Consider the following 27621-nt stretch of genomic DNA (forward strand, 5'->3'; position numbering starts at 1 on the left):
TGGACCCTATAAGGCCGCTTTCATGGTAATCACAGGAGTCAGTTTCTTTAAAAATGTCTAAGGCAGGTTTATTCTGACTTCATAAACCGCACTCTCCAGGTAAATGAAATATAGCCTTGTCCGGCACAAAGAAACAAAAAAAGCAAAACAGTCCATACAGTGCTGCGGGTTCGCCCCCTACCAGTCAGTGTCCTGCAGCACAGACACGCTGCAGGTCTCCACTCCTCCAGCCACAGACACTGAATGAGACACTCGGTCTCCATTTTATACACACGTCTTGGGGGTGGGGATATGTGAGCAGCCAATCCCACCCGTCTCTTATGACTGCTCGTAAAAATCGGCCCTGATACGCCCAATTAACCCTCTCAGCACTATGTGTGCAGGAGCATGCTTTCCTGGTTTTACATCACTGAAGCTGCCAACCTCAGCAATACATATCTTCCATCAAGGACATGTCCGGCAGCCATCTTACAACCCATAGACTTGTTTTCTGTGCTGCCGGAAAAAAAACTTGACATCTTCATAGCACCCTAGATTATAATGGGTACGTTTGGTGTCCATTAGTGATGAGCGAGCATTCTCGCTACTGCTCGGTGCTCGCCCGAGCATCACTGCTCGAGATGCTCGGCGCTCGCCGAGTATTTCCGGGTTGCTTTGGCGGGAACTCGGGTCCCCTCCCTGCATGTTTGGCGCTCTTTAGAGAGCCAATGAACATGCAGGGATTGCCTGCCATGCACTGTAATGCCATAGCCATGTTGGTTGTGGGCATTACAGTGATTGGCTGGCCGCACAGGGTCATTAGGTCTATATAAGACCTGGCGCCGCCATGCTCGTCACAGTCACTCCGGATCAGACAGTGTAGGGGGAGTTGCTGCTGTGTCAGGGGGAGATTTGATCGTGTATTAGGTAGTGTAGGGAGAAAAACCGTACACTACACATATCCATCTTAACAGACAGTCCTTCTGAGGACTAATCCATCTGCAGAGATATCAGGCAGGTGACACGCCCCCTGGGCCATGGGGTACCCGGTGCCGGGCCGGTAGAAGCTGGTGGTGATGTCACAGTGGCGGTGACCCAGTCCGTGACCCAGGGTGGTCATTAAAAGGGGGAATATTATTAGGGGATTTATAGTAAGTTCGTGACACCACCTGTGGTGTCTGGTAAGGATTACCAGCGCTGTGACAGTCCTCTGAGGCAGGTGTTTGGGCAGCTTTGTTAGGATAGCTCCCCACAGGTGGAGCGGGCCTCAGGGCAGTGTAGGGTAGATGGTGGATGCTGGTGAGAGACGGCAGGACGGTCCCGGAGGAAAGACGGACACTCACACGGGGGTAAGCTTCAGTACCTTTACTGGTGGTGATACAGGCACGGTCCAGGGTACTCCGGGCGAAGGGTGCACTTTTGGACTCTCCCCAGTGAGCGGGTGTAGGGCCTCCTGATCCGTTGCTTCCTCTTGCTAAGCTTCTGACCTGCCTGGAGCTAGGCCTAGCTTGGTTACTGTCTCTCTCTTGCACCTGCTGACCTAGTGGTAGGGCCTTCTCTTGGAGATCACTCTCCCTGGACGCTGGGGCCTCCGTGACTCCTAACCCTGGTACTGCAGTCAGCGTTTGGTAAACCTGGGACCTGTAGTCCTCCAGGTGTCCGGTGGTCCCTACTGGGTATAAAGGAACCCGTAGGCGCGGACCCGGTGTCCGGTGTATATCTGGGGTGAGCCTGGTACGCTCCTCTGCCCCCTCGCTACTTCTTCCTTCTCCTCTTGCCTTCGGCCACACTCAGGGCCCTCACTAGGCTTCACCTCGTGCTGTAGGCCTTGGCTCGCCTAAGCACGGCAGCCAGCGTGCTGCCTCTTCACTGCTCTCTGAGCGTCAGCACGCTCTCTGCTCAACTCTGAGCTCTGTCCCTCTCTGTGTCTGAGCAGGAACTCTACTGCCTAACTCCACCCTCCCTATATATATATCCCTATCAGGGCTCCCTCTGCTGGTCTGAGGTGGTAGGGTGGAGGTGTGTGAATGTGTGAGGGCCTCTTGTGGAGAAGTCCATCCATGCACCCTTCTGGGTTCTGTGGCACCAGTGCGTAGCTGGGCGCCACACAGGCAGTGTATATAGGCAGGCAGGCAGTGTATATAGCAGACTGCAGTGCATGTAGCACAAGAGGTTCCATTCCAATTCTGCCTTCTGCTGCTGTTAAATATTTCTATACAAAGGCCCAGGTTTCAGTGGCAAGGAATACTTTTCTTTGAATCTTAATCCTCATTATTTGCTTAAAAAGCAATCCAGAGAACACCATTTTTTCTGCGCCATTTGCTTGTTGGCACTGCAGAATACAGCCAGGTCCTTTCCATATTAGAGCGCTAGAAATCCAGCCATTTAAAACTGTGTTTTCCCCGTCAAAGGGATCACATATACGTTGTCAGAAAATACTGCCATTTCAGGCCTCCATTAAAAATTTCCTTTAGTGTGTCGTTGAAGCAATTCACCGCAGTTTGCTGTTCAAACTACTTACCTACAGGCCAGGTATTTAAAACTCTGTTTTCTCTATCACACGGATCACATATAAGTTCGCTCCAAACTCGGTCATTTGTAGCGAGCGTGGAAGATACTGTTCTACATTTAAAATGGGCAAGGCACGTGGCAAGGGACGGGGAACTGGACGTGAAGGTAATGGTGCACGCAGAGGCCGAGGACAAGGCCGAGGGCAAGCCGAAATTGTGCCACAACAAACACCCACATCTTCTCGCCTGACCTTCCTGTCCCAATTTTTAGGGGACAGCAGCACACCACTATTGAATCCAGAGCAGTGTCAAAAGGTTGTTGGTTGGATAGCAGATAATGCTTCCAGTCACTTAGCCACCACCACTACCACCCTATTTTCCACACGGTCAAGTCTCAGTAGCCGTGAGTCTGGACCGCATATTACTCACCCTGATCCTCCTTCCTCCCACCATGCCGAGTACCCAGAGACAACTGATCCCACACTTGGACACTCTGAAGAGCTGTTCACTTTTCCATTTATAGATTCGGGCCTCTCGCCCGGTCCACTTGAAGCGGGGCAAGAGGAGATCGTGTGTAGCGATGCCCAAATATTTGAGCAGCCATGGTCACACGAAGGCGACGGTGGGAAAGTGTCACAAGAGGTGGACGATGATGAGACACAATTGCCAGAAAGTCAAGAGGAGGACCAGGGTGCGGAAGTGGAAGACGAGGTGGTGGATGATATAGTAACTGACCCAACCTGGCAGGAGGACATGCAGAGCGAGGACAGCAGCACACAGGGGGAGGGAGGCAGAGCACCCCAACAGGCAGGAAGAAGCAGTGTGGTGGCCGCAGACAGAAGGCAGGCAACCGTTCCCCGTAACACCAACATGAAGGAAGTTGCCAGTACAACTGTTAGCTCTTCCCGAGTCTGGTTGTTTTTTTAAAGACTCTGCCGATAACCCCAAAAAGGTCATTTGCACCACCTACCAGGCCAGCATCAGCAGGGGTGGCAAAACGACCAGCCTGACCACCACCAGCATAATCAGGCGCATGGCAGCAAAGTACCCGACTTTGTGGGCCGAAACCCAGTGTCCAGATACAGTGTCTGCGGGTGGCACCATTGTTTCTTCCACTGTTGTGAATGCAAGCCAATCTCCTGTCCATGGTGCATGCAAAGACGCCTCCTGTCCTGCACCTGTCGTTGCACACTCTCAAGTAGCAGCATCAGGAAGCACATCCATGTCCTTGTCCCAGCGCAGCATTCAGTTGTCTATACTCCAGTCCTTGGAATGCAAGCGCAAATATGCAGCCAACGCCCCACAGGCCACACTACTAAATTCTCACATTTCACGACTGCTTGCGCTCGAAATGTTGCCTTTTAGGCTCGTGGAGATGGAGGCATTCCACAACCTGATGGCGGCGGCCGTCCCTCGGTACTCGGTCCCCAGCCGCCACTATTTCTCCCAGTGTGCCGTCCCCGCATTACACAAGCACGTGTCCCAAAACATTAGCCGTGCTCTCAACAACGCAGTTACCGGTAAAGTCCACCTAACCAGAACACGTGGACAAGTGCTTGTGGGCAGGGACGGTACATCTCGCTGACGGCACACTGGGTTAACATAGTGGAAGCCAAAACCCAGTCGGACCTTGTGACGGAACACGTCCTCCCGACGCCAAGGATTGCGGGCCCTAGGTCAATCAGGGTTGCCCCCACAGTCTACAGCTTCTGCACCTCAGCCTCCTCAGCCTCCTCCTCCTCTTCAGCCTCCATCTCCGAAATGACCACATCAGTCACAAGCTGGAAGCACTGCAGCACTGCCTCGGCCAAGCGGCAACAGGCTGTGCTGAAGCTAATATGCTTAAGTGACAAACCGCACAATGCTGAAGAGTTGTGGACAGCTCTGAAAGAGCAGGCAGATCTGTGGCTCACACCGCTGAACCTACAGTCAGGCATGGTCGTGTGTGACAATGGCTGGAACCTGGTGGCGGCTCTGAGGTGAGGTGAGCTCACACACGTACCATGCCTGGCCCATGTGTATAACCTCGTGGTTCAGCGGTTTCTCAAATCCTACCCAGAGCTGCCGGATCTGATTGTTAGAGTACGCTGTCTGTGTGCCCATTTTACAAAGTCAGCTACAGCTTCCGCCGCCCTTGCAGTGTTTCAGCAGCGTTTGCAGCTTCCGGATCACAGACTGGTGTGTGATGTCCCCACGCGTTGGAACTCTACACTGCAGATGTTGGGAAGGATTTGTGAGCAGAAGAGGGCAGTTGTTGAGTACCAGCATCAACAAGGCCGTCGGTATTCAGTTCAGACTCCACACATAAGACCTCAGGAGTGGACATGGATGTCAGACATATGTACCATCCTCCAAAACTTTGAGGACTTCACCAAGATGGTGAGTGGCGATGACGCCATAATTAGCGTCACCATCCCGCTTCTCTGTCTTCTGAAATGCTCTCTGCTCACAATCAAAGAGGATGCATTGCAGGCGGAGCACGATGAGATGGAGCAAGGAACCATACAGGGTGATTACACACAGCCAAGCCTCATCTCATCCCAACGTGGATTGGGTGACAATGAGGAAGAGGAGGAGGAGGAAGGACAGGAGCTAGTTTCATGCACTACAGACAGTACTACCTGCACAGCTGTCATACCGTCTGTTCAGCGTGGATGGCCAGGGGACAGAGAGGGGGAGGAGAGCATGGTAAGTCATCCTTTTGGTGAGGACACGGAAGTCTTGCCTGTTAGTAGTCTGGCACACATGACTGAGTTTATGTTATGCTGCCTTTCCCATGACCCTCGCGTTCTCAAAATTTTGGGTGACAGTCATTACTGGTTGGTGACACTTCTAGACCCATGCTACAAGGAGAACTTTATATCTCTTATTCCTGAGGCGGACAGGTCTACATAAATGGGGCAGTACCAGAAGGCCCTTGTTGCGGAACTATTAAAAAAATTCCCATCTGAAAACACTGGCAGCAGAGGGCACAGTTCGTTGGACAACCAAGGAGTACAGGCGAGAGAGACACAACTTCAATCCAGCAGAGGCAGGGGAACACTGTCAAAGTTCTGGGAGAGTTTTCTCAGACCCTCCCATCGCACAGGCCCTGAGGCGCGGGGTACTATCACAAGGAGTGCAAAGTTTGGGAAGATGCTAAGGGAGTACCTCGCCGACCGTACCAACATCCTCCATGATTCCTCTGTGCCTTATAACTATTGGGTATCCAAGCTGGATACGTGGAATGAACTGGCTCTCTATGCCTTGGAGGTCCTGGCCTGCCCTGCCACCAGCGTTTTATCAGAGCGGGTTTTTAGTGCCGCTGGTGGAATTATAACTGATAAGCGCATCCGCCTGTCAACTGAAAATGCTGACAGGCTGACTCTTATAAAAATGAACAAGGCCTGGATTGGGCCAGACTTCTCAACACCACCGAATGATAGCAGCGTAACATAAACTCAAATCCAGTGTCTTTTCTTGGGAGGTGTATTCCCATGCACCTTTTCACACCCACACATGGGTATACGCTTCCTGATTTTGTCTATTTGCTCTTGTCGTCCTCCTTCTCCTCATCCTCCACCACCATATCACAAAAGTGACCATGGTCCGTGATGCAACACCCACATAATTTTTTTTAAAGGGTGTTTATGATGCCCGTGAAAAAAATTTTGATACAGTATGTTCATGTATACCCCCCAGGGGTAAATGTTTGTCAGCCCATACACTTAGTGCATGGGCATTACAAGTATAGGAGGCCCGTTCCTTTCTAATGGGAACATTTCTTTATGAGGCCCTCCTCCACGTCTCTTCCAAGGGGCATTGAAGTGCCTCCAAATTTTTGGCAGCCCTTGCATTCACTGCATAGGCCAACACTATGGGAGACTCTCTCCTTTCTAATGGGAATTTGTCGTTACTGTGGCCCTGCTCTGTGTGTCTTTAAATTCTTAGTGGGGTTTTTCCTAAAATTGGTCAGCCGTTGGACTCACTGCATACCCTAAAACTGTATAGCAGACTCTCTCCTTTCTAATGGGAACATGTCGTACCTTGTTACTGTGGCCCTGCTGAATGTGTCTTTAAATTCTTAGTGTGGTTTTTCCTAAAATTGGTCAGCCGTTGGACTCACTGCATACCCTATAACTGTATAGCAGACCCTCTCCTTTCTTATGGGAACATGTCGTACTTGTTACTGTGGCCCTGCTCCGTGTGTCTTTAAATTCTTAGTGGGGTTTTTCCTAAAATTGGTCAGCCGTTGGACTCACTGCATACCCTATAACTGTATAGCAGACCCTCTCCTTTCTAATGGGAACATGTCGTACCTTGTTACTGTGGCCCTGCTCCGTGTGTCTTTAAATTCTTAGTTGGGTTTTTCCTAAAATTGGTCAGCCGTTGGACTCACTGCATACCCTATAACTGTATAGCAGACCCTCTCCTTTCTAATGGGAACATGTCGGACCTTGTTACTGCGGCCCTGCTCTATGTGTCTTTAAATTCTTAGTGGGGTTTTTCCAAAATTTTGGCAGCCCTTGCAGTCACAACATGGGCATTACCACTATAGGAGACCCGCTCCTTTATAATGGGAAATTTTTTTTACTGAGACCCTCCTCTATGTCTCTTCAAAGTGGTATTGGGTTGCGTCCAAATTTTTGGCAGCCCTTGCAGTCACTGGATACGCAATAACAGTATAGGAGACCCACTTGTTAATAATGGGAACAACAAAGCATAGCCGGCTGATGGCTGTCTAACAATAGCTACGGCCGACTGCTGGCCTTTTAAGAAAAGTAAGGGCCATCTGATGTCCCTGTAAAAATAGGCTTTATGACTTTCAGAGTCCCTCCATCTTAAATAAAAAAGATGTGTCTGATGATGTGTCACACACCACATTGCCAGATAAGGTTGCAAAATGTTAAAATGACATTTCCCGGTGAATGCATTTGTCTTAAAAAATAACGTAAAAAACCCGAAACAATAGGATCTTTCTTTAGTATAAATAACAGCGTCACCAATTTAACCTCAATGTAATCACATTGTTCAGCTCATGCACCTCCTCCTCCATCTCCGAAATGACCACATCACTCACAAGCTGACAGCACTGCAGCACTGCCTTGGCCAAGCGGCAACAGGCTGTGCTGAAGATAACATGCTTAATGCTTAATTGACAAACCGCCCAGCGCTGCAGAGTTGTTGAAAGCTGTAACACAGCAGCCTGATCTGTGGCTCTCACCGCTGAACATACAGCCAGGCATGGTCGTGTGTGACAATGGGCGGAACCTGGTGACGGAGAAATGACAGCCGGGGTAGATACGGTTTCCCTCTATGCCAGCCCTTTCACTGAGCTAAAGAATATGGCTGTGGTGAAATACAACTCCCACTGAGAAGCTGTTTCAGATTGAAAAACATTGTGCCCACTAGAGGATTTGATTCTGAGGGCTAACCTTTCTCTCCCGCTCAAGAGTCCCATAGCAGCTGCAAAGTTACAGCTATCATGAACTCTCCTGAGGTAGAAGCCAAGGCACACCAGAGGATTCTCTGGTGGGACCGTCTAACCCTGCTGTGAAACAGTCCTGGCTAAGAAAAGTGTGTGGGAAGGTTCCTGGACACTCTATGGCTGCTTTTTTACTGAGGAGGAAACACATGCAAATACGGGGAGAACATACAAAGTCCTTGCAGATGTTGTCCTTGCTGGGATTTGAACCCAGGATCCCAGCGCTTCAAGGCTTCAGTGCTAACCACTGATCCAATGTGCTGCTGTTCACCCTCTAATATCTAACAAGCTGGAGAAACTTGCACCTGCTGCCACTCTATCTTCAGCTCCTTTGTGAGAAAATGTATTTGGGCAGCCACTCAGTCTACCAAATAAAATTCCTGAGAAGGAAATTGGGGATGGCTTCGCTACTGGTACTGGGGGCAGTGCTAATACCATAGCGTCGTACCATAGTTTGCTGGAAATATTCCAGGCTGGTAGGAGGCAAGCAAATTCCCACAGAAAAGTACCAGCAGTAATGTTCAGGCCACATTTCAAGTGCAAGCAGCTTTAGAGGACTTCCTGGGAGAAATGACACGCAGGGTAGATACGGTTTCCCTCTATGCCAGTCCTTTCACCGAGCTAAATACAACTCGCAGCCAAAAAAGTTGTGGACTGGCTCCGTACCGTCCCTGGCCACATTCACCTGTCCACGTGTTTGTGGTTAGGTGGTCCTTCCCAGTAAGTGCACTGGGGAGGGCATGGGTAATGTTGTGGGACCCGTGCTTGTGGAAGGCGGAGGAAATACCAGGAAATATAGTGGCGGCTGGGGACCGAGTATGGACACCCGGCCACCACCGGCATGAGGTTGTGAAAAGCTTCCGCCTCCACGAGCTTAAAAGGCCATATTTCAAGTGAAAAGAGCTGCCCAGAAATCTGGCAATTTAGTGTTGCGGCCTGTGGGTGGGTGGCTGGCTGACTGCATACTTGTGCTTGCATTCCAAGTAACAGAAAACTAAGCAGATGGTGGCCTCTATCATCATCATGGCCTCACCTCGGCACTATGAACTCTGAAGGAGAAACCAGGGTCCGCCGGAGGAGTCTCCGGTTCTCTGGTGAGCCCGTCCAACCCTGCCAAAAAGCAGCCCTGGCTAAGAAAAGTGTGGGGGATGGTTCCCAGACACTCTATGGCTGTTTTTTTTAATGTGGATCTGTGGCACCCCAGGGGTCTGGTTTTCCACAGTAACAGCAATGTTATGTCTGAGAGCAGGTGGGAGGTCTCTTGGTCAGGGATCCTATGCATGCCACACCTCCTGCCCAGTCCTGGGAGGGGAAGAACTTCCCCTATATAAACCTAGGGCTGAGGCAGGGTGAGTGAGTAGAGAAGAAGCAGAGAAAAGAAGCAAATATAGGAAGAAACAACAGGAGCTCTGTGGGAGCAGTGTTACAAGGAGTCAGGGGCTGGCAGCTGCAGAGCTCGCCCTGACTGAGAAGTTATCACCGGACCCGGAGTCCGAGGCTGTGGGGACTAACTCCTATCCAGCAGCAGAAACCGACCGGCAGGGGATTGCAGGTCCTCTGGCCCAGAAACCCGAAGGCCCCGAGTCACCGGCCATACGGGTGAGCACCACACGGTACACTCAGGGACGTGGGCTACTTATACCCGCCTCTAGCAAGGTAGCCAGAAGAGTATCGTTAGTTTGGGAGGCCTACAACTCCGCCTGGCCAGGGGAGATCCCATCTGCTCAAGGACTGACCAGGCCCCAATCGCTAGCCAGTACTCCGGGAGGGTCTATCTTTGTCACCAGTAAAGACCCTGAACTACACAGTACCGTCTCCGAGTGGTTCCTGCTACCCCCATCATCCACGTCGGCTGCCCTGAGGCCATACCGCTCCCGTTGGGGGTTATACTATCACGCTGCACAATCCTACCACCGGCCTCAGCGGTCTGCCCTGCAGCAGCAGCTCCCTGGCTGCACTCAACGGGTGGCGTAGTCGTCCAACATCTACCGCTAAAACAGCGCCACTTAGTCTGACTCCCTGGGCACGGACCGGATCACCGCCACGAGACTACAACCCTCAACAGATCCGGCTCCGGGTAAGCTCCCGCGTGCGCAACGCAGCGCGACACAGGCCCAGGGGCGCGTCAACTTTTGGCGTAGTCGGCAGGATCTCGTGCCCGCAACCACCGGGTACTGCGTGCCTGAAAAAGACTGTGAAAACTTACCCGTGGTGAAGATTCCCGCCATCCGGCGCCATCTTCCGCTTTCTTCCCGCCATCGGTGGAGTTTTCCCGCCATCCGGCGCCATCTTCAGCCTTCTTCCCGCCATCCGTGGAGTTTTCCCGCCATTGGACGCCATCTTGAGGACGCCGCGCGGGAAGAAGAGGGGCGTGGACTCCGAAAACGCGCGAGAACTGAAGCCCCGCCTCACGTCCGGACGTTGCGTAAGGTCCTGGAAGGAGCCCAGCAGACGCCGACGTCACAGGAGCGCGACGGAAGGTCCTCAACCCTGACGATCCACTGCGGAGCCGCGGCCTACGGAAGAGGATCATCGCAAGGTAGGCCACGGTCCACTAGGGGGGAGAAGGATGTCGGATACGGAGGAGAGCTTCACCGCTCCAACCCCCGCCAGCGCCACCGCTGTTGCGGTCATGCCTTTCACCATGCCCTATATCCCGGGGGCAGCCTGGCTACCCCAGTACTCAGGGGAGTCACATACCCTGCAGGACTTTAGAGAAAAACTGGATAGCCTCTTCCAGGTGTACCCCCTCACAGAAGAGCAAAAAGTAAGCATCCTGGTGGCCCAATTAACCGGGGCAGCCCAAAGGGAGGTAAAGTCCTGGCCACCTGGGGGGAGGACTGTCGCAGGGATACTAACCCGGCTGAGGGACACCTTTGATACCCGCACCTCAGCCGAGATCAAGCTTAGATTCTACGGGTGCAAACAGCGGGCACATGAGAGTATAAGGGACTATGCCCTGAACCTACAAGAGGCCCTGAGAGCCATTAAGCAGACCGACCCTGACGGCGTGGGAGACGAGGACAGGCTGTTAACTGAACAATTTATAGAGGGTTTATATTGCAATGCCCACCGAACCCAGTTGCGGGCAATGGCCTTACAGGACCCTCATCTGGGATTTGCACAGTTCAAGGACAGAGCCATCCGGGTGCTCCGAGAACCGGCACCAGGTGGCGTTGTGACCCACAGACGCCCCACTACCACCTACCACCAGGAGGCGGCGCCCTTGTCGGCAGGGCCTGTGGGAGCTGATGCGCAGGCTTTGAACAATGACTCGGCTCCAGACCTGCACCATCAGGTCCAAGAGCTAGCTAAAAGCGTTGCTGCGCTAACCCGAACTGTGCAGTCTTTACAGGTTTCCACTCCAGGGAAGATCCAGGAGGACATCCCGTGGCGTCGACCAAGGAGGACCCCACCGGCCAGAGGAAGACCCAGCGACCGATACAACGAGGACGGACGACCCATCTGACGCCGCTGTAATCAACCCGGACATATGGCAAGGTACTGTCCTTTAAACTGGCACAACCTAGGGTAGAGGGCCAACCCCTAGGAAAAAGATCATCAGGCCCATCAAACTGGCGCGACCAATATGTGGGAGGACGTCCAGTCTTGCCTGTGGTACTGGATGGCATTCCTATGAGTGCCCTACTGGACACCGGGTCACAGGTCACCACCATCCCGTACGTGCTCTTCAAGCAGTACTGGAATGACTCGGATATTACCCGCTACCCTGACGACGACTTGAGTATCATCGCCAGCAATGGTCAGCCCGTGCCACAGATCGGATTTAAAGAGGTGACCATTAAAATTGGTAGAGTTGAACTGGCAGCACAGGGACTGATCATTGTAGACATTGACAAACACGAGAGTCACCCAAAGATAACTCTAGGAACTAATGTAATTGAAAATTGTCTTGCAGAGGTGGTTTTCCTTTTACAGCAGGTTGCCAAGAACGCCAGCTCCGGCGAGCAGCGAGTGCTCCAAAAAGAGATCCGGGCACTGATGCGACGGCAACAGGTGGAACTCTCCGGCGGTGAGATTGGTAGCGTGAGAATGTGTGACCCTTTTCCTATTGCCATGCCCCCAAAAAGTGAAATGATGATTTGGTGCCGGGCAGCTATTGGTCTGAGAGGTAGAGATTACCAGGCAATGGTAGAACCAGTTTACTCAGACAGTAGGCCCACCATCTTGACAGCACGGGGGGTGGTTAATGTACGCCATGGGAGGGTGCCCGTTCGCATAATCAATATCGGGAAGAGGGAAGTGTACCTGCCCCGGTATGCCACGCTAGCCAAATTATATACCATTAACCAAAATGCTATACAATCTGTGGAACCCTTGCCTCCATCTCACCCGGAGGAAGGTAACGGCTCTAAGAAAACAATGGAGGACTGGTGTCAGCAACTACATTTGGGTACTGACTCCACTCCCTCACATCAGAAACAGGGAGTCTATCGGGTGGTTCAAGAGTACGAGAGAGTGTTTAGTAAACACCCGTTAGACTTCGGGCGAGTCAAGGGGGTAGAACACCACATCCCCACGGGAGACCATCCTCCCATAAAAGAGAGGTATCGACCCGTACCCCCTGCACACTACCAACACGCCAAGGGGATGCTTAGAGACATGAAGGAGGCTGGGGTGATCAGGGATAGCTGTAGCCCCTGGGCAGCTCCACTAGTCTTAGTCAAAAAGAAAGACAACACCATGAGGATGTGTGTAGATTACCGGAAAATCAACCGTATCACACACAAGGATGCGTACCCCTTACCAAGGATAGAGGAGTCTTTGGCTGCTTTAAGATCTGCTAACTTCTTCTCTACCTTGGATCTCACTAGTGGGTACTGGCAGGTTCCTGTAGCAGAGGCGGACCGGGAGAAGACCGCATTCACCACCCCGATAGGACTTAGCGAGTTTACCTGCATGCCGTTCGGACTCTGCAACGCACCAGGAACCTTCCAACGATTAATGGAGTGCTGTCTGGGCCATAGAAACTTCGAGACGGTCCTGTTGTACCTGGACGATGTCATCGTATATTCTAAGACTTATGAGGACCACCTGAAACACCTGGCGGAAGTGTTCGAAGCTCTGGCAAGCTACGGCCTAAAGGTGAAACCCTCCAAGTGTCACCTCCTGAAACCAAAGGTGCAGTACCTGGGACACGTGTTGAGCGCTGACGGAGTGGCTCCCGACCCTGATAAGATCACCGCAATTAAGGAATGGCCAAGTCCCTCCAGTGTAAAGGAAGTGCGGCAGTTCCTCGGGTTGGTAGGCTACTACCGCAGGTTCATCCCCGGTTTCACCAAAAAGGCAGCTCCTATGCAGGACCTCCTGATAGGCCAGTCCCGGAAGGCCAAGAACCAGAAGCCGCCCTTCAGATGGGAGAAGTTGGAAGAGGAGTCCTTCCGCCAGCTGAAGATGGCCCTCACGGGGGATGAAATCCTGGCGTACCCGGATTACAGCCAGCCCTTTATCCTCTACACCGACGCAAGTAACATCGGGCTAGGAGCCGTGCTGTCCCAGATCCAGCAGGGGAAAGAACGAGTAATCGCTTACGCCAGCCGAAAACTGCGACCCACCGAGAGAAACCCTGAGAATTACAGCTCATTTAAGCTAGAGTTCCTGGCAGTGGTGTGGGCAGTCACCGAACGCTTTAAACACTACCTCGCTTCTTCCCGGTTCGTCGTGTACACGGATAACAACCCGTTGACACACCTGGACACAGCAAGACTCGGTGCCCTAGAGCAGAGATGGATGGCCCATCTGTCCAACTACGAGTTCACAATCAAATACCGGGCAGGACGCTCCAATACCAACGCGGACGCCCTGTCCAGGATGCCAAACCTACCGGACGTAGGAGAAGATCCAGAGGGACTGGAAGAAGTCGAACTCCCTGCGTTCCACCGGCATGGGACTATCCAGTATTCCCACCGGGTAAGGAGTAAGCAAGCCGCTACGTTTAACCCCTTGCCTCACTACAACTGGGAGGAAACGCAAGACAGTGACCCTGCCGTCCGACTGGTGAAGGAGATGCTGACTCGGCCAGAGGCTCGCCTTGACCCAGACGCTCCGGAGGAAGCCAAGCAACTGTGGGCTGAGAAGAGTCGACTGTTCCTTTATAAGGGGAAGTTGTGCCGCAGAATGGTTAACTCCCGGACGCATGAACTAATCTGGCAAGTAGTGGTGCCACGAAGAGACGCAGCCATGGTGATGGAGGCATACCACGACGGGGCTGGACACTTCGGATGGAAGAAGCTGGAGTTCCTGCTGCGCGAGCGGTTCCACTGGGTAGGCATGAGGGGAACCATCGAGAGGTGGTGCAGAGACTGTGGCCCGTGCAACCTAAGAAGGAAGGACCGTGCCAGCCAGAAGACTCCCCTGCAGTCCATCGTCACCCGGCAGCCGTTGGAACTGGTAGCCTTGGATCATGTAAAACTGACCCCAAGCAGAAGTGGCTACGTCTACGCCCTAACCATCGTGGATCACTACTCCCGGTTCTTGGTTGTCGTCCCCGTCAAGGACTTAACAGCTCGAACAGCAGCGAGAGCCTTCCAGCAGCATTTCTGCCGTCCACACGGGTACCCGGACCAAGTGTTGACAGACCAGGGACCTGCCTTTGAAGCGGAGGTCTTCCAAGAATTCTGAACTCTGTATGGCTGCCGGAAGATAAGGACGACACCCTATCATCCGCAAACTAATGGACTTTGTGAGAAAATGAACCAGGTGGTAATGGATCTTCTGAAAACGTTGCCCCTGGAAGAACGCAGTCTGTGGCCTGAGAAGCTGCCCGATCTGGTGGACCTATACAACCACATCCCGGTAGGTTCCACCAACTGTACCCCGGCTTACCTAATGAGGGCGAGACCTGGTAAGTTACCTGTTGACCTGGAAATGGGAGTCCTGACACCTGAGGACACTTCACCAGAAGCAGACTGGGACACAGAGAGGCAGCAGCAGTACCGGAGAGTACAGGAGAGCGTGGAGCGAAGTCTCTGTCAGGCTAGGGAAAGACAAGAGAAAACTTACAACCAGTATGCTCCCGCTGTTCCCCTGGTACCCGGAGAGCAGGTCTTGAAGAGAAAAAGACGGCTCCACAAGTTGGACGACCAGTGGGAGAAGGACCCGTACACCGTACTGCCCTCAAGCCACGACAACCCAAAGGTCTGTACCATCAGTAAAGACGGAGGGGAAACCACAACCATTGTATCCCGGGATCACCTGAAGAAGTGTCCCGAACAGCTACGGAACCCTGAAGAGGAACAAGAAGACCCTCGACCCGTAGAGGAAAGGGAAGACATGGTTAATACTGTGCTCGGAGACTTCCCTCGGTCTTGGACTCAAGTCAATGGTGCAGTTGTGGTACCCGTACTCACCTTCCTCCAACCAGCATCCCAAGCACCTACGGAGCAACAGGTAGAGCTGGAAGAACAGCCGGTCCAGGAGGCAGAAGACCCCACACCAGCAGACCAGGAGGATCAACCCTCTGCTTGCAGTGAGCCTGCCATATCCCTAGTGAGCCAAAGGGCCCGTAGACCGCTGCCCAGTTTACCCTTAACAGCTCCTACACCCTGTAGTTCAGGGCCAGACAGTCAGCTCCGTAGGTCCACTAGGGCCACTAGGGGCCAGTTACCCGCACGTTGGAGGATTTGAAGTGTATAAATTGTTTTATTTGTGGTTACCTGTTTATTGTTGCTTGTGTTTAATTATGTGTTTCTAGTTATTTTTAGGAGTCCTTGGTGGATTTACCGGGAATCCTTTGTACATAGTTGGAGCGTAACCAAGGATGGACTAAAGACTGTTAAGGACTCGGGGCAGGACAGACCCCTACCTGGTTACGTCTCCCTGTTTTGGTGAAATGGACACCTTGCTTTCTTCAAAGACTGCACCCGGTTACGGACATGCCTTGACCACCTTTATGTGTTTCTTTATTGTTATTGTTATATCTTGTTATGTTTTTCTAAAATATGTTTAGTCCCGGAGTACTAAATTTCACTAGGGGGGAATGTGGCACCCCAGGGGTCTGGTTTTCCACAGTAACAGCAATGTTATGTCTGAGAGCAGGTGGGAGGTCTCTTGGTCAGGGATCCTATGCATGCCACACCTCCTGCCCAGTCCTGGGAGGGTAAGAACTTCCCCTATATAAACCTAGGGCTGAGGCAGGGTGAGTGAGTAGAGAAGAAGCAGAGAAAAGAAGCAAATATAGGAAGAAACAACAGGAGCTCTGTGGGAGCAGTGTTACAAGGAGTCAGGGGCTGGCAGCTGCAGAGCTCGCCCTGACTGAGAAGTTATCACCGGACCCGGAGTCCGAGGCTGTGGGGACTAACTCCTATCCAGCAGCAGAAACCGACCGGCAGGGGATTGCAGGTCCTCTGGCCCAGAAACCCGAAGGCCCCGAGTCACCGGCCATACGGGTGAGCACCACACGGTACACTCAGGGACGTGGGCTACTTATACCCGCCTCTAGCAAGGTAGCCAGAAGAGTATCGTTAGTTTGGGAGGCCTACAACTCCGCCTGGCCAGGGGAGATCCCATCTGCTCAAGGACTGACCAGGCCCCAATCGCTAGCCAGTACTCCGGGAGGGTCTATCTTTGTCACCAGTAAAGACCCTGAACTACACAGTACCGTCTCCGAGTGGTTCCTGCTACCCCCATCATCCACGTCGGCTGCCCTGAGGCCATACCGCTCCCGTTGGGGGTTATACTATCACGCTGCACAATCCTACCACCGGCCTCAGCGGTCTGCCCTGCAGCAGCAGCTCCCTGGCTGCACTCAACGGGTGGCGTAGTCGTCCAACATCTACCGCTAATACAGCGCCACTTAGTCTGACTCCCTGGGCACGGACCGGATCACCGCCACGAGACTACAACCCTCAACAGATCCGGCTCCGGGTAAGCTCCCGCGTGCGCAACGCAGCGCGACACAGGCCCAGGGGCGCGTCAGATCAGCTATGCTTATGCATGTTACTTCTCAAAATGCATTACAGATCAGGCCATTGTCCAACTCTGTATTCAAGAAATTAAATGCGCAAAGAAAGATGTGTGTGTGTGTGTGACAAGTGCGAGTTGATGTTGGAGGGGCTGCCATTGCTTCTGCAACAAGCTCAATTACAGGACTTCCTGGGAGAAATGACACGCAGGGTACATACGGTTTCCCTTTATGCCAAACCTTTCACCGAGCTAAATACAACTCTTAGCAAAAAAGTTGTGGACTGGCTCCGTACCGTCCCTGGCCACATTCACCTGTTCACGTGTTTGTGGTTAGGCGGTCCTTCCCAGTAAGTGCACTGGGGAGGGCATGGGTAATGTTGTGGGACCCCTGCTTGTGGAAGGCGGAGGCGATACCGGGAAATATATGGACACCCGGCCGCCGCCGGCATGAGGCTGTAAAAATCTTCCGCCTCCACGAGCTTAAGAGGCCACATTTCAAGTGCAAGCAACTGTCAAAAATTTGGCAGTATAGTATTGCAGCCTGTGGGTGGGTGGGTGGCTGCCTGAATACTTGCACTTGCATTCCAAGGAATGGGGTAGGGACAACTGAATGCTGCAGTGGGACAAGGACATTGACGGTGATTGTTGCAAGTCTGCAACGACAGGTGCATGGCGGGATCACTTATGATGGGCACACTTTTAGGCAGTGACCTGGGAGTTAGAGATGCTTCCAGAGGTCTTCCCCATGCTGTTCCCATGTCTTTTCAGCACTGTATGCATGTGTCTGATGATGTGTCACACAACACATGACCAGAAAAGGTTGTAAAATGTTAAAATGACATTTCCTGGTGAATGCATTTGTCTTGGTTGAAAGCAATTCAAAAGTGCAAAAACGCATCAAAAACGCTACGTGTGAACATAGCCCAAGGTGTGGAGGAGTATTTTTTTGGGTTATTTATTTTGCCTTATATACAAGTCATTACCCTGGAAAGGATGTTCCTTAACATATTTCCCATTAAAATCCATTTTGGTTTCGTTTTTGTATGTTTTATTGTGAGTCCGTAAAAGTGGCGTAATACTCTGACCACGTTGCTGACAGCAGTGATCTGGGAGTCAGAAATGCTTCCAGGGGTCTTCCCCATGCTGTTCCCATGTCATTTGAGCACTGTTCCCATCGATTTGGGCAATTTTTAGGCCCTCTGCTGACCGCTGGGGGAAGCCGCCTGAAAAATGCTCGAATTTCCCATAGACTTACATTGGGCTCGTTGCTCGGGTCGAGCACCCGAGTATTCCAATTTGCTCGACCCGAGCAACGAGCACCCGAGCATTTTAGTGCTTGCTCATCACTATTTTCCATGAAAAAAACAGATACCAAACGTGTGAATGAGGCCTTATAGGGTATAAAACTGATTAAGCTCGGATTTGCTTGTTAGGACCTGATACGCATGCAAAGAAGTTGTGCTAGGTGGCATTTACGAGGTATACAGATACTATACAAACCCATCATCACCCCAGGATCACGACTAAATGAAAGATGGAGATCTGTATCTAACTGCTTAGTTGCCGCAGTCACAATTTAAAGCGGCATCTGAGGGATTAACCGGTTGGGATCAGAGTTTTTTTTCCAATCTCAGCTCTTGCATCTGTAATAAACAGCTGACAATCATTGTCAACAGTGTTGGCATAGATTTTGTCTCGCACCGTACATTTATGGCTCTGGTTGAGAGCTAGATAGCAGCATGGTTGTAAAAATGTGCGGCAAAAGGCACCCAGTGATATTAAAAAAAATAATGCTGGCTTCCAAATGTTGAGCAATTTCTACTAGAATCAGTTTATTCAGGAAAGTACTTGTGAGTAGTTACAGTTAGGGATGAGCGGATCCATGGAAGTTCAGGTTCGACCAAAGTTTAGTCCAAAGTTCGGTTTGGGTACCAGAACTGTACCCGAACTTGACCCTGAGCCTGAACCCTATAGAAATCAATGGGGACATGAACATTAGAGCTGGAAAATCTCTCTCTCCTCCCCCAACTCCCAACTGTAAAATGGACTTCCAGGTACAAACCACAAACGTCTTTACAGTTCAGGTTCGCTCATCTGATTAGTAACATTATGTTTTTTCCTCTCCAAAGAGAACAGAAAATTATCCTACAGAGACAGAGCATTATTCTGTATTTTTTCTTTGAGTCTCTTCTCACGGTGGTGCCCTAGACACATGCCTACGCTGCCTGCAACTAATTAAGTTCAACCCATTTCCCAACAAAAAAAACATGCATTTATACTGTATTTACCGATCTAATAGAGAGATTTATCTAGGAGGCTTATCTAAGATAAGCAATAACTTTTAATTACAATAATTCAATTGAAAATACAGAAACGCAGAATATCTATTGCTATATATAGATATGGTATAAATATCCTCATGCACCACAAACCTGCGGTATATGCCGAATGTTAGTAGCAAGTAATTATCTAACCCCTTATGTGGATTCCCACAGTAATCTACAAAGCCTTAGCATACATACACATGCAACGATAAATACATATATACAGTATATATACATTTGTGTATAATAACACACACCACTGGGCCTAGGAGTAGTTAGGTGCATTAGGATAAAATTGCACAGCAGTGACAGACACCAGTTCAGAGACGAGCTCGTCTGATATTTCTCAGACGGTCTCTTAACCCAAGTAACTCCCTGAGGACAGCAATGTGTGCAGCTGTGTTCTGAACATTAGCGAAGCTGCTAAGCATTTTTTTTTCCTGTGGAAATGTGGTAATGCTGAAAAAAATAAGTTCTAACAAGTAAGCAATTTTGCAGCCACTCTCACAGATAGTAGTCTGTCCACATATTACATAAGCTATTCCCTGCCCTTTCCATTAGGATCAAAAAAACATACTTCATATTACCAGGGAATGATGAAATATCAATGCATTGGAGATATTCATACATTTCTAATACATGCCTGCTCTACTAAACGGGTTGGGTGGTCAGCATATCTGGACCCCTGCGTCCTGATTGTATGACCTAGAAAGGATGATGCACAGCACATGGTTGTTTTTTTTTCTTGGCTGCTCTATTAATCCATATGGAAAAACAATATCAAAAACTTATTCGGGACGGTCCTAACCTCTAGTATTAAAACGTTACCATTTGTCAAATGACATATATATTGATAAGGGGTCTCAGTCCCTTTCAGCTCTTATCCACATGTACATCACTTGACAAATGGTAAAGTTTTATTACTAGAGGTTAGGACCGTCCCAAATAGGGTCACTTTGAAGTGGTGGGATGGCTTTCACATTTTTTTGATCAAAATTATGTTAACTAAGCATAAGCACCTTATATTATTTTCATGCACTATTGCTATTTATTTATTTACTGCAGGGTATTTGCTTATTATGTTTTTATCTTGGGTTTTGTCTGTTCAGTGGCCAGTGTGAACATGCGCTTACGTGCTGCATGCACATCAACTTATATTCACTGCGCATGCGCTATTACCCGCTGCTCCCCGCATGTGCACAGTGAGGCTGTATAGTTTACACACGTGGGGAGCAGCGGGTCATAGCACATGTGCAGTGTAGCTGCGAACTACACAGCCTCACTGCGCATGCGCTGGGACCTACAGCTGGACATGTAAAACGGCGCATGCGCCCCACAAATGTAAGCGCTCGCCATGAGCAAATTTCAAATACGTGGGTGGTGCCAGCAGTGACTGAATGTTGCGCCACCCCTGAATGATACGAGGATCACACCCCTATGATTGAAAACGAGTAGGTAGGATATAAGTATTTAAAATGTTATAGATTCATTATAATACCACCAATTTTAATGAAAAAAGCTTGTTAGTGATGCACGTTACATCACTAACAAAGCAATGGGGGCAGTGTAGATAGTAGATAGGACATGACAGGTTCCCTTTAAAAACAATATTTTATTAGATATTCACAAAAAAACATTTAAGGTAGTAAGGACAATCTATCACAAAACGCACACACAATTAACATAAAAAGGGCTCTATCATTTCAGAAAAGGAGATAAAGATACTAGATAATACCTCGTGTAAAATTAATGTTGCCAATGAAATATCTTTGCAAAAGAAAAACAATAATGGGAAAAATTGGGGTATGATGTCAAAAATAGTGCTACAGTGGCTCTATCAAACCCTAGAACCACTATTGGACTGTAATTCTGATCACGGCCATCAGCGGAGATTGGCACCCTATAATAGGTAAGTGGCGCCTCCTTCTCAGCGATGGCTGGTCCTAACACATCCTAGTAAGCTCTAAATATTCGGGACTATCCTATACATATAGATATGTATACCAAAAGCGACTGATAACCCCATGTGGATTCAATGTATGACACATATAAACCGCATATAAGGAGGTTCATATAACTTATCTGAAATAAGTACACTTTTCACTCAATGCGTTTCCCCTATAAAAGCTTCATCAGGAGTGGATTTACCTGCAGACTGACCCTATATTCTGCAGGTAAATAGCATTTTTCAAAGTGATAAATAAGTACCCTTTAAATGTGTTCAAATGGAACACCAGACTGAAGACCCTGGACTAATAGCCCTGGAGCGCTGGAAAATTGTATGGGATTGTAGAAAATATTGGTCCCATAAAATAAATAACAAAAAAAATTTAATCTGGTATAGCCCATAGATATTTCGATAAATTCACGATACAGGATTAGAAAAAGTAGACACGTGTCCACACCATTACTATGACATCAGTTGGGTAAATTCGGCCATATGCCCCCGCAGTCCTAAATACGTTGGCAGTCTCTGCTCGAGTTTTCACAGCACGTCTGATGAGAAGACTTCACCCGGGCATTAGTGCAGACTTTAATCATGTGATCACTGTGACATTGCGAGTAAGACACTATGACAGGCTGTCACAATGATTGCGTCAAAGCATATTAGTCAATATTGTAGCCACCACGGTTCCCTCCTTATATCAGGACTATTTTATCAATCACAATGGCTGGAGATTCAATTACAAAAATAATTAAAATTGTTGTAGGGAAAAAATACAATTGCACAATAATCAAACAGTAAAAGCATAAAAAAACAAGAACAATGAGCAAAAAAAGTTAACATTTAGAGAAGTAAAAAAAAACAACCTTTGTTGTTTTATAGGTAGAAGATGTAAAAGACAATGAACAACAGAAAACAGTTTTATAATATTCTTCTGCATAAAATACCAAAATTATAAATGAAGCCGTTGATTGATACACACTCACCCGGCTCTTCTTCATCTTTCTAATGGATAATGACTTACTGGATTGGAATATATCATAAGCGCTGACCAATCAGTTGAATTATCAAAATTATGGCAGCCCCAATGAATGAAATATGAGCTATTAGAGAAGCCCTAGAGAAGATGCTTACACATAATCTACATCGGAAAAGAGTCAGGGTCACTTAAGGACTTCTTAGTAATCTTAATACATAAAGTAACAGAGATTTCTGAAACTTCCTAACATACATTATATTTTATTTGCCCTAATTGTGTGCATAGGACCAAAGCAGCAAAGACAATGGCGTGTATGGACCCATTGGAGATATGGAGCCCAACCCTGGTTATTCCTATTACCTTTGCTCCTTTGTGGTGTGAACTTGTGCAAGACTCCTCTCTCCAAAGAAATTTCACTGCTATCAAACAAAAGGGAGGGCAGTTGACCCAAAAGGGGGTAGTGGGATCTAGTTCAATCTTTGCTTTTGGAACACCATTTCTCCATTTCCAACATTTGTCCAAAGATGTAGACTTGGTTTGAGAATGTACAAATGCCATTAGTCAGATATCAGTGCTGAAAGAATACTTTGTGGCCAAATATCAAACACCCCACCAGCTGGAGAACCTCCTTGAGAAGATGGCATCGTTAAAAAAATTCCCAAGATGTTTCAAAGCAGCAAAGTTCTGTATAATGAAGGGGGTTCCCAACCATTAGAAGCGTTGGCTTGTCACTAGGATTTGTTATCTTTCCCTGGTCAGATAGAGTCTGTTTGCCAAGACCCAACCCATACCTAAAAGTAAAAAAGCAAAGGAGCTTATTTTTCTCCATAGCATAGTGCTCCATCCACCGACTACAAAACACGGCTCCATTAATTTGAAGGTTCTCACGGTCATAACATCAATGGGTGGGATAAAGTCAGTTCTCCCTAGTGTTTCGAAACTCGTTGCTAAAACACAGTTCAAGTAATCAGGGAAAAGATCTCCTAACTCAGATCTTTCTGGTCGTACTATTGATAAGTAGGTGCGACACAACCCTTGGCGAACCATTCGGCACATCCGTCACCTGCATTGTTCCACGGTACTCATGTCTGGCCAGAGGAAGCTCAACCGACATAGCGGTGTGGGAACTGGGAGAGGTTAGTAATATCAGGGGGGAAAGGGGTACAACCTATTTACTTCAGGGGGCACAGTGACTTATTATTTACTTTTGGGGGCACAGTGGCAATTACTATACACTTCATGAGGTTCAGTAGCACTTAATCTTTACATCATGGGACACTGTGGCACATACTTTAGGAGAATGGTGACACTCATTATTTACTACAGTGGCACTTACTGTTTACTCCCGGGTGCACACTTTTATCATCCCTTTTCCCGGGTATTTACTAGCTATATACCATATGATAAAATGAAAATACTCTTTTAAAATAATATTCTTTTTTAAAACAAATATTTGAAAGTGGATAACGCCTGCGACCGGGACAAGGGGGCATCCTTCACGTCTAGAAGGTTTAATCATACTCACAGACGCAGTTTATGGCAGATTATGAAACTCTCTGCCACATGATGTTGTAATGGTTGGTTCACTACTAAAATTCAAGAAGGGTCTGGATGACTTTCTTAATTAATATAATATCGCAGGTTATGGGCACTAGATTCTGTGATGTGATGTTGATCCAGGGAACTAGTTGTATGGAGTCGGGAAGGAATTTTTCCCCTAATATTGAGTTCTTAAAGTCTGCTCCATGGGGTTTTTGCCTTCCTCTGGATCAACATGTTAGGCTATAGGTTGAACTTGATGGACTTAAAAGGTTTTGTTCCACGAACAAAAGCTGATTTTAATCAATAGATCTTGGAATAATAATAATTTCCCAAATTGGATGTGTTTAAATAAAATGTTCTTGTGCTGAGATAATCTTATAAATGCGTCCCTGCTGTGTACTGTGTAATGGCTGTGTCTGACCGTACAGGAACATGGTCTGATCATACCCCATCTCCTGGGCAGGGAGGAAGCAAAAGAGTGTGAAAACCCCTTTAAGTTTACCTTTGACCTTAAAACTATGACTCTATGATACTATGATACATGAATGAGGAACGCCCCCATTAGATACATACCGCATGTCAATTTCCTCACAAAAAATTTTTGGCAACGTGTAGCTGAGATTTGTTAAAATCCCATCTGCTTATCTTATACTGTATTTTAGTTCCGCATAGAAAATACACAGCAAAAAACGCGTGAACATACAATTAAGCATACCTTTTCAGATTTTCTTCGCAGTGTAATACCTAAATCAAGATTTCAACAAATTTTATCTACATGTTGCTTAAAATTTAGACAGAAAAATTGTGCGTAATTCATAGAAAATTTCACCCTTTGCAATGGAAAGGGTGAAAGCGGAAAGAAATCGGCAACAAAATCTGCACGCTACACAGATGTGAACTTTGCTGCAGATAAGTTGGCGAAACGCAAACTAAAAGTTGCAATGCAGGAGTAAGGAAACGCACATTTTTCAATAATTGATTCTGAAGTTAACTCTGTACAAAAAGTCTTCGTGAAGCCCCATTCTTATTCCAAACTAGATCCAGAAACCTGCCCTGGACCATAAGGAGAAACGTGATGAGTCAGATGTAGTCTCCGCCCCGTGCAAGTAATTGACAGATATCTCCCTGTGTACACACATGGGAAAGACCTTCAATCAACTGGAGTTGGGTGTTGGGAGAAGCCGGTCGAGGACCAGATCAGACTCATCACTTCTCTCTATGGTCCAAGGCAGGTTCTTCAACCTACGTTTTCTCTGAAACGTCGGAGCATTTCAGAGAAAAACATATCTGGCTGAAACCCTGCAGGCAGGCTCTGCTCTGATTCATGCTGCCCGTGGTCTGGGTAGCTTAAAAAAAGAGAAGGTTCCCTTTAAAGAAAGGAAAGAGCAAGTCTGTTTAGGGGAAAGTTATGTCTGTTCATTGTAAAGAACTTTCCAAGTTTTCAAATTTGGCTCCAGAATTCAAAACTGTAGACATACCAAGCAAAACTCCTTCTTTGGGGGAAAAAAGCTTTTTTTATTCATTCCAAAATGTCATGAAAAATCCAAAGGATGCCTAAAAATAAAACAAAGCATGCCATACAAGAGACCCTACTTTATGCAACCTACAAAAATATATATTTTTTAAATGTCAAAATAAATTAAAATGTTAAGACTTAGGGCTGGTTTTTCACGTGTTAGGAAAATTGACCGAGTTTCATCGGAGTTTTATCAGAGTTTGGTCCGAGTTTCATCAGTTATTTTTGTACTTAAAAAAAGACAAAAAAAGTTTCTGTCTTTTTCTTACAGTCTGTGGAAATCATCTGAGTGCTGTCCGATTTTTTTCACGGACCCATACACTTGGACCAATATTGGACAGGTGTCTTTGATTTTGTGCTGACCACTCAGATTACAGACATGTGAATGACCCCATTCACTATTACGGGTATGAGTGGTGCTATCTGTAAAAAATGCACCAAATGCAAAAAAACGGACGTCTGATGAGCCCTAGCAAAGTTGGAAAAAAAGTCAAAACTTTATTTAACTGTGTAAAAAAAAAAAAAAATAAGGAAAAACTAGACAATTTAAAAATTTTTCAACAGGTAAATTCAGAAAAGAGTTGTGTAAAGTTTTTTTTTATATGATATATGTAATGTAGTTATTATAGAGCAGTAATGTAAAATATTACATTAATTTATATTTTCGATTGAAAGAGCAAAAATGGCACCAAAAATAGAAATAATTTGAAAAGTCTCATTTGTTTTACAAGTCGCAGCTTTTAACCTGTTACATTCCGCAAAATAATGTGTTGAGATGAACGGCTGCAGAGAAAAATAATATTGTAGGTAAAATCTGATATGGAATCAAATAAAAAAACAAAACTGGGATAAGAAACAAACGTTGGCAACACTTACTATCTAGAATAATACAGTGTCATTTCATGTAGTTCTGTACAGATTGGCAATTTAGACTTAAGAGGAAGGTTAGACCTGCCACACCCACACTCAGAGAGAAAAAAAAAACATAAAAAAAAAAAAACAGACCGACTTCCCCTCGTGAGAAGGTTACATTTAATCACTAAAGCTTTATCTTATTTAAAGGGCGACCCTCAATCTGCATACATTACCATGATTTTGCATGATTTATATACAATTAACCTTTTTGGAAGGATCACGGGAAACAAAGAACTGGAATTGTCCAGAATATAAAAGAACAACGCCCAGCAAAAATAAGAAGAATAAAAACAATAATAACAAAAATAATAATAAAATCAAAAACAATAATAATAATATAAATATACATCACGTTAACTATTTAAATAATTGTGTTTTATTTTTTATAAGAAAAATAAAAATGAAGCGACAGATGTCAGATTGTTTTTAAATGACTTCTTATATTTTTTTTAAACTTATTTTAAGGTTCGTGTCAACTCTACGGAGATGTTCAAGTCTATAGAATATAAAAGAAAGAGGATGCCATATGAAAGGCCTCTCTGATCTGAGGCCTAAAGGATATGTTTTTTGCTTTTTTTTTATTTTCTCTTCAGGAAAATAGCAGCAGTATCTAATAAGCGCTGGCTTTCAATAACAGATTTGATCCTGATCTGTGATTAGCGAGCTGCAAGGGGAGAGGAGACAGTAAGCAGATATAGTTCGCCCTCTCCTACCTCATGGGCAAAGATAAGGAAGTAGAGATAATTATATGATGATTGCAAGATTATTCTAAGCAGTAAGTAACAAGGATGGAAATACGTTCCCGAATCCATCCCTTTAACTTGCAACAGATACTATGGAGACGCAGGGCAGATTATAACAGGCGACGTTATAAAATAAAAGGCAATTAAGAAAAAAAAAATGAGAATAGTAATAATTTTTGGTAAGACATGTCATGAGCCGCAGATCATGTGTTTGCAAGGAAGAAGCAGAAAATGTTCTGTAATCTTACCTGATACATTAGATATCATAGCATAGGGTAAAGTCCTAGTGATCCTGCCAAGGCTGGATTTCCGCTGTGAGGCACAGATATGCACAAAGCTGCCACAATCATTTCATTCTGCTGGCAAAAGAGAACATAAACCTCTTCTTAATGTTCTCCATCTCCTGTACTGTGGCTTTCTCTATGGTCTGTAACGCATGAAACTGGAAAAAGAAATAAATATATAAAAAAAATGACATGAAACACCTCAATATGGCAGCTCCATCTACTGGTAAAAGTAGAAACAGAACAGAACATAGGTACTTAGATGAGAGAAGTGCAGGCACTCGGTGAGAATGGGTGCAGAGTATTGATCCTAACTTGACATTACTCTTAATCCTTCCCCTCTTTGGGAGATGAGAAAAATATTGTAAAGACCCCTAAACTTTCTCCCTATATTCTTAGTAACTTTCATGCCTACTTTTGATAAAATATATCTTTTAGAGATGAGCAAAATTGATTTGAAGCTAAACAAATTTGGGTAGAATTTTTAGGAATTCG

General features: G+C 47.3%; 1 protein-coding gene across 1 annotated transcript in view; it reads right to left on the reverse strand.

Annotated features, from left to right (window-relative positions):
- The window catches only part of LOC141161753 (sodium channel protein type 2 subunit alpha-like), a 231400-nt gene extending 204118 nt beyond the window's left edge, over window positions 1–27282 (reverse strand). Inside the window, exon 1 of the mRNA XM_073647026.1 lies at window positions 27091–27282. The gene's annotated coding sequence lies outside the window, so the exon portion shown is untranslated. The remainder of the gene's footprint in view (window positions 1–27090) is intronic.
- Window positions 27283–27621: the final 339 nt, after the last annotated feature.

Source organism: Phyllobates terribilis, unplaced genomic scaffold (assembly GCF_046119375.1).
Source record: "Phyllobates terribilis strain yellow unplaced genomic scaffold, ASM4611937v1 Scaffold_9__5_contigs__length_417890890, whole genome shotgun sequence".
NCBI lineage: Eukaryota > Metazoa > Chordata > Amphibia > Anura > Dendrobatidae > Phyllobates > Phyllobates terribilis.